The sequence below is a fragment of the Gorilla gorilla genome, chromosome 12 (assembly GCF_029281585.2).
Source record: "Gorilla gorilla gorilla isolate KB3781 chromosome 12, NHGRI_mGorGor1-v2.1_pri, whole genome shotgun sequence".
Classification (NCBI taxonomy): domain Eukaryota; kingdom Metazoa; phylum Chordata; class Mammalia; order Primates; family Hominidae; genus Gorilla; species Gorilla gorilla.
In genome coordinates, this window is record NC_073236.2 from 131269985 (window position 1) to 131278295 (window position 8311).

Consider the following 8311-nt stretch of genomic DNA (forward strand, 5'->3'; position numbering starts at 1 on the left):
CAGCGTCAGGGAGCTATGAGCCTGGTGTCTGAGACACAGCTTGGGCCTTTGTACTGCTGGAAGCACAGGGAACCCTGAGGGTTGATCAACTCCCCAGCAAAGACAAACTGGCATGCTCGTCAGTGTGAGAACAAAGCCACAAGACCTAGGAGTGGCATTTTGCAGATCTGCTGTTTTTCAAAAAAACTTGTGCTTGAATGTGTATAACATAAAATTTACCATTTAAGCCTTGTGTGTGTGTGTGTGTGTGTGTGTGTGTGTGTGTGAGATGGTGTCTCGCTCTGTGGCCCGGCTGGAGTGCAGTAGCTCCCTGCAACTTCCACCTCCCAGGTTCGAGCGATTCTCCTGCCTCAGCGTCCCGAGTAGCTGGGATTACAGGCACCAGCCACTACACCCAGCTAATTTTTTATATTTTTGGTAGAGATGGGGTTTCGCCATGTTGGCTAGGCTGGTCTTGAACTCCTGACCTCGTGATCCACCTCCCTCAGCCTCCCAAAGTGCTGGGATTACAGGCATGAACCACCACGCCTGGCCCATTTAAGCCATTTTTAAATGGACAATCAGTGGCATTAAGTGCATTCACGTTGTGCCACCATCACCATCATCCACCTCTGGAACTTTTTCATCTTCCCCAATGGAAACTCTGCCCATTAGACAGCCACTCCCCATTCCCCTCCCCGCAGCCCCTGGCAACCACCCTTCTACTTCCTGTCTCCACGAACGTGACTACTCTAGGTACCACATATAAGCAGAATCATACAGGATTTGTCCTTTTGTATCAGATCTGGGGTTCGTATGCTGAAGGAAACTGCCTGCAAACTCTTCTGTGTGAGTGGAGAAAGGACCTGTGTTTTGAGTGTCAAAGGAGTTTCTGCCCCAAGAGGACTTAGAGTTACCAGGGTGAATCCTTGACTTTTTGGAGGAATGTGTCAGAAGATGTGCTCACTCACATCCCTGAATTCATGGATATTGCCAATGTGAGAATGGCAAACCCGGGGCCCGAGTGTGGCCGCTCTTCACGCAGGCCTGGTGGAGCCTTACTGCTGCTCCGAATCACTTTTTTTTTTTTTTTTTCGAGATGGAGTCTCGCTCTGTTGCCCAGGCTGGAGTGCAGTGGTGTGGTCTTGGCTCACTGCAAGCTTGGCCTCCCAGGTTCACACCATTCTCCTGCCTCAGCCTCCCCCACCCGAGTAGCTGGGACTACAAGCACCTGCCACCATGACCGGCTAATTTTTTGTAATTTTTAGTAGAGATGGGGTTTCACCATGTTAGCCAGGATGGTCTCAATCTCCTGACCTCATGATCCACCTGGCTCGGCCTCCCAAAGTGCTGGGATTACAGGCATGAGCCCCCGCGCCCGGCCCAGAATTCTTCTTAACACAGTGTGCGGGCAGCCACAGCCACCTGATAGGCCCTGTGGAGGAAACATTTGCCATCTGTGGTCTGTGGCATGTCAGTTACTTTGAAAACTGGAGGTTACACAGTCTGAAGCATTTACATGACTTCTTTGTACCCTTAAGGTAAGTTAGCGGATGTGTGACAAGTGCTTGGAACCTCCCCGGCTGGGGGATCCCTTGCCTAAAGACCAGCTCCTCCCCACGCCATGCCTGTCTTCCAGAGCCCATGACTCCAGCTCTCATTCCATGAAGACGACACACTCCATTTCTCCTGGATGTTTTTTTTTTTGTTGTTGTTTATTTGCTTGTTTTGAGACAGGGTCTTGCTGTGTCACCAAGGCTGGAGTGCAGTGGTGCAGTCATAGCTCACTGCAGCCTCAGCTTCCTGGGCTCAAGTGATCCTCCTGCCTTGACCTCCCAAAGTGCTGGAATTACTCTAGCCTCTCCTGGGTCTTTGAAGTCTGTGCCTGCACAGGGCTGATGCTCAGCTAACCTGAAGTTTTCTCGGCAGTGTGAGTAGTTTTTCACTCTCCCCTCGAGTGGTGATGCTAAGTCCCCTTCACGGAGTTTGCTGTTCATTTCTCTGCTCACAGGGATTAGAACTTGATAGCAAAGAGTAGGAGGGCATCAGGCGCTGGCTGGGCCAGCAAGAGGTGTGCATTTAGCCCTGAGCACGCCCTGAGGAAGCAGCTGTGCTTCAGGCTCCGTGTGACGTGAGGAAGAAGCTGAGAGGCAGAGGCGAGCAACACGTCTGAGTCCGCAGAGCCGCCAAGAGACCAAGGAGCAAAGCCACGGCACCCGTCCCGCTCCCTTTTTTCAGTCAAGTATGAGGGAAATAGTGAGGAAAGTTATTCTTATGTGGAGCAGGACAACAAAACCCCATAAACAACCTTCTCATGTTGGCTCAGAATTGATGGTCATCTGGCTGGTAATGGGATTTTACTCTTGTGTTCTTGAAAGCTCTGCCAGGAAAACCTCACTAGAAAGGCCTGGAAGCTTCTGGAAAATATGGATTTGTAGCCCCGCCCCCACCCCTGCCTATCCTATCAGAATCTGTGGTCGAGTAGGGAGTAGGCCAAGGCATTTAAAATTTTCACAGGATTCCTGGGCACTCCTCTAATCATGCCTGGAGAAACACTCTGCAGATCCTCAGCTTTTTAACGGAGGTAGTGATATTGTTTGGCTGTGTCCTCATCCAAATCTCATCTTGAATTGTAATCCCCATCATCCCCATTATCCCCACATGTCAAGGGAGAGACCAGGTGGAGGTAATTGAATCATGGGGGTGGATTCTCCCATGCTGTTCTCCTGAGACTGAGTGATTCTCACGAGGTCTGATGGTTTTATAAGTGTTTGGTAGTTTCTCCTGCGTTCATTCTTCCCCTGCTGCCCTGTGGAGAAGGTGTCTGGCTTTCCCTTCACCTTCCGCCATGATTGTAAGTTTCCTGAGGCCTCCCAGCCATGCTGAACTGTGAGTCAATGAAACCTCTTTCCTTTCTAAATTACCCGGTCTCGGGCAGTTCTTTATAGCAGTGTGAGAACGGCCTCATATAGCTGGAAGTGTGGCTTTGGAACCTGCATTTTAGACAAGATTCCTCAGCTGATTCTTAAGCACACACCACTTGTGAGCCACTGTCTTCAGGCGCTTATCAGGCACTCAGCAGCAGCGGTTTAGTTTTTCCTGACATTTTGTGTTTTTCACTAGTCATGGCTGTACGGTGATGAAAAGTGGCCATTTTATGATAGAATGGAGGTCCTAACTGTTGGGGACATTGCAGAAACTGCAGGAATTAACCTGTCACATGTTTCATTGAAAGACATGATGATTTATCATCAAAATGAATAAGTTCTTTCACTTTAGAATGTAAACCATATACTATTAGAACGAAGGACGCATTTAAAAAATACTAAATTGAAGTGATCTTTGTGTTTTGATGGTGACTGAGTTCTGCTTTGCGTTTTTGTTACCATTTCCATCCTTGAGTTTCTTTGGTCCTGTTCATTGCCCTGGTTCCAGCTCGGCTTTTTTCTCCTCTGTAGGCAAAGTTCTAGTGCATACAATCCCAACACGATCGTGGTGTTCTGTAAGAGCCTCCGTGCTCCAGCTGGCTGGGGCACCCATCTGGATCTGACTCCCAGCTCTGCCTTTTCCTCCTCCAGGAGGCAGGGAGGCACCGTGCCTGTCCCAGCCGCCTCTAATGACCTCCCTCAGGACTTCTCTAGGTGAGTGACTCAGCTTGACTCAGCTACCAGACTTTTTCTGGGAGCCAGAATATTTTGCCACACAACCAACATATGGTAAACATTCACACTGCCTGAGTACAAGAATTGTAAATTAAACATGCCAGGGAAAAGAAAAAGGCCTAGATCTCCTCACTCTCAAAACGGAGAGATCGTCAGCTCAAGAATGAGAACAAGTTGACAAAGCCATCCCCCCCACCCCCACTCCGCTCCCTGGGGCTGCCGTGGTGATCTGTTGCTCAGAAGGTGGCCCTGAGAGAGCAGAGAAGACACAGGACGCCAGGGTCTATATGGAGAGGGGCGGAGGGATGTGTCTCCTCAGTTTAAAGATAAAACAGATGTGGTCCCAGCTACTCTGGAGGATGAAGCAGGAGAATCGCTTGAACCAAGGAGGCAGAGGTTGAAGTGAGCCAAGACTGTGCCACTGCACTCCAGCCTGGGTGACAGAGTGAGACCCTGTGTCAAAACCAAATAAAAAGATAAAACAGAGTGCTAAGAAGGAAGTGGCTCTGTTTGAAGTACTTGCCATTGTGGCTGGATCAGCTTTATGTGTTTGCAGGGAGCAGTACAGTTATTCCCAATTTTTAAGTTTGGTGGAGTTTCCCCTTCTTTTTCTTTCTCAGCCGCGTGGAGTTACGGCAGCTGAGAAAGGCCAGGGCAGATGCTGACATTTGGGAGCCTCCACAAATGGGATTTCAATGCTGTGAGTCCTGTGGTGGGGCCGTCCTGGCCCCGCTCTTTGGAACGTAGCTGCTGGGAGCACCTCTTCCCTCTGTGTTCCTAGGCTCATGGCGTTATGCCTCTGGGAAAGGGCAGCCTCTTAGAAGCAGCTGGTGCGGGCTGACTTCCTCGTCTGAGATGGCTTCTTGGCATTTGGTGTTCATGTGACAACACACACTGTATTCCCCGCCTTTCAGAGTCTGGAGTTTTCTTCCCCTGAAGTAGTTTTTTCTGCTTTGGAAGATGTTGCTTTTTAGGTCCTAAAGTGGAGTCTGAAGGTTGGAAGAGTTTGGGATTTTGTTACTGTTTTGTTTGTAAATGTCTTTGCTCTGTGCTGATGGTTTTAAGGATCTGGGAGTGAGGAATGAGAGAGAGATGTGCGAGTGGAGATGTTTTGAGGGATGCTCTAACCTCAGGGTCAGGGTTGGCCATGAAGGCAGGTGGCTTAGGCACCCTTCCTGGGTCATGCTGTCCCCTGCCAGCCTGCTGCGGCTCACAGGACAGCACCAGTGAGCCCTGGAATGCTCTTGTATAATAGGCTTCCTGGAAGAAGGGCCTCCCTCGTTTGCCCTTTGCAACCCTGTTCCCCTATCGCGAGAGGGCATGGCCCAGAGCATTGAAGGAATGAAGGCAGGAGACGTACCTGGAAGGTGAATGGAAAATCCTCACATCCACCTATTCACTGATTTTCATTTTAAAATAAGAGATCAGTGTCTCCAGTGCACCCCAAGTCAGTGAGCATGGGGCATTGAGAAGGTCTAAGTATACCCTAGTATACTGGAAACTAGTTGGGCCAGGAAGCCCAAGGAGGAGTAAGAGAGGAAGAGGGTGGTGTGGACATGGAGGTATAAGACCCCCAGAGCTGCACGCAGGCTGTGGCCATCTACACATGGGTCTGCAGCACCACACAGTGACACCAAACATTTGATGCTGTAGGGGGCAAGAAAACGTCTATAATCAATTGCTTCTTTAAAAGTGTGGTACAGGCCGGGCGCAGGGGCTCAAGCCTGTAATCCCAGCACTTTGGGAGGCTGAGGCGGGTGGATCATGAGGTCAGGAGTTGGAGACCAGCCTGACCAACGTGGTGAAACCCTGTCTCTACTAAAAATACAAAAATTAACCAGGTGTGGTGGTGTGTGCCTGTAATCCCAGCTACTCAGGAGGCTGAGGCAGGAGAACTGCTTGAACTCGGGAGGCGGAGGTTGCAGTGAGCCGAAATTACACCACTGCACTCCAGCCTGGGCGATAGAGCAAGATTCTGTCTCAAAAAAAAAAAAAAAGTGTGGTACCCACAGGGTCAGAGTTTTATTTTGTTATTTGTTTTTTATTTTGTTATTTGTTTTTTGACTGACAGTACCTTTTTTGAGTTTGTTTCAGGAAAAAAAAAATGTGAGTTCTGAATTTTCTTCCCTAGTTGCCCTCCTCCTTCTATCCCAGATACCTGGGGCTGTCCCCTCTTCCCTGTGGACAGTCACTCCGGCCCTGGCCTGAGACTGGATGTCAGCCCTGCCTCTGTGAGCCCTGCCAGCCCCCTCTGCTGACAGCAGCTGCACGCTGATGTCCAGACTCCACGACCGGCCTGAAGCCTGTCAGGGTCTGGCCAGCCCACTGTCCAGCCTCAGCTTCCGTCTCTTGCTCCTCTCCCATGATGCTCCAGCCATCTGTGTGGAGCCACACACACCTGCTGTTCCCGGGACAGCCCTGGGTGGATGTTTACTCCTGCCCGCTCCTCTCCTGGGAACACCATTATCCTCCCCATCGCTGCTTGGCTGACCCTTCTCTGTCCTTGAAGCCTCAGATATCACTTCCTTTGAAACCGTCCCTGCTCCCCTGGGCTGGATGCCCCTGCCTGTTCTTCTTTCCTGGAGCCTAGCCTGTACTGGGCTGGACTGGCTGCTTTCTGTGATCTCCTTCAACAGCGCCACTGTGATGGCCCAGAGCAGGGGGCTTTTATCCCAGACATGGCGGGTGGAGCCGTGTCCAGGAGCCAGAACCACCTGTCTCCCGGATGCTTGAGGGTGGCAATTTTTGAGTGTGGTCCAGGATGTCCAGACCACTGGGGAACCCATCAGCAATGTGGACGCTCCAGCCCCAGCCTGAGCGGTGGGATCTAAGCCTCTGGGGACAGCCCGTGGTCTGCTCTGACCAGCTCTCCAGGGACTGTGCTTCTGCCCAAGGGGGTGAGCCCTGGCAGCTCTGCAGATGGGCAGGTGGACGACAATCCAGTCCAACCCCTCAGGCAGCCTTTCCTGGGCATTCAGACTTCAACGAGGGTGACATCATGTCCTGAAGGCACACTCAGAGAACAGAGAGTTTGTCACCCATAGCTTAAAACCAATGTCAACCAACCACAGGGATGAGGCTGGGGCTGGCCTGCAGAAGAAGAGGGAACTGTGTGTTAGTCGGGGGCTCCAGCTAAGGGTGGCCGAGCCTGCCTGGGCTCAGAGGCCTGGAGCCACACATGACTGGGTTGGGAGATGATGCCACAGGCCTGCTTAGCAGCCAGGGTGCAGGTGAAAGTCCAGGGCCCGAGGGGTTGGCCGTTGTCCAGAATTCTGGGGGTGGTACTTGCTGTTTTATCAGACCAGGAGATGGAGCTTGTCATGTTCCAGACTTAAATGTTATTGCCAAAAAGAAGCCCTAAACAGGCCACGGTGTCCTGTTTTTTTAAAATCACGGTTGAGAAATAGAGGACTGGAGTGATGACAGGACGGGCCAAGGCCACAGGCTGCTGACGAGGGTGGTGCTCTGCCCTGCCCCCGCCCCCGGGGCAGCCCTGGTCTCCAGGAGCAGTGCCCTCAGAGCCTTGCTCAACCCTGGGGGCAGGCGGGGTCCCCAAGGTTGGCCTGTTCCTTCCTCTTCTTCCAGGCTAACGGGGCTGTCAGGAAGTGGGGAAGGGGTTTGGAGAACGCCTCCAAATCCAGTTGTTGGAGGCTTTCTTTGAATTTGGGGTACGTGGTTCCTTTTCTTCTTCAATTTTTGTCCAGTTCCTGAAGGGGAAATGTGTACCCCATGTACACTCACTGAGGCCTGTGCCACACTGAGAGATATAGAACTGGATGAGGTCCCCAGCCTGGCACCCCTCAGGGAACCTGGGAGCAAGGTCCCACGGGTAGACGGTCCCATGCCCAGTACACGCATCTGATGCATTGAGATATTCCCCCTGACGTGTTCCAACCAGGCGTAAATAACACGCGACGTCGTCCTGACAGCAAATAGAGCTGACCGTGCCCTGTTGTCTCAACACTTATCTGTGGACACCATTTAAATACCTTTTTGGAGACGTTGCTGTGTTGCCCAGGGTGGAGTGCAGTCATGATCACGGCTCACTGCAGCCTCGAATTCCTGGCCTCAAGTGATCCTCCCACCTTAGCCTCCCAAAGTGCTGGGATTACAAGATATGAGCCACGCCTGATGCCTGGCCACTGTGGGGCACCATTTATAGAGTGACTTGTGGCCCTGCAGTTATGGGTAAGTAGAATTGGACCTAAGAGACACTTTGGCACCGGGGCAGCTGTCAGCTCTGCCGTCAGGGCCACAGTTGAGCGTTCGGGAGCTTTTGGTATCCTCATAGCCAGTCTATTCCACACAGATGAGGCCAGAGGAACACCCTTCTAGTGAGCGGGGCTCCTGCCACTGTTCTGGGCCGAACCACAGGGCAGCCCTGCAGTTGGCAGAAGAGGGCAGGATTCTCACCCAGGCTGCCAAGGCTTCCTCTGAGGCTGCATCGGGCATCCCCTCCCAGGTCCCATCTGTTCTCTGCCAGCCCCGATATACTCTGGGCCCCCACTGCCTCTTCCCACTTGCAGCCCCTGGGATTTCCTTGGGTTCTTCACGCCCCTCTTCCCAAGGTCTTCTTGCTGCCCTCAGACAGGTGCGGCCCATCACCCTGTTGCTGCTACATTTTGTTCAATGTCAGAGCGTCCTATGGCGCCACCTCCTCCTGGCTCCAC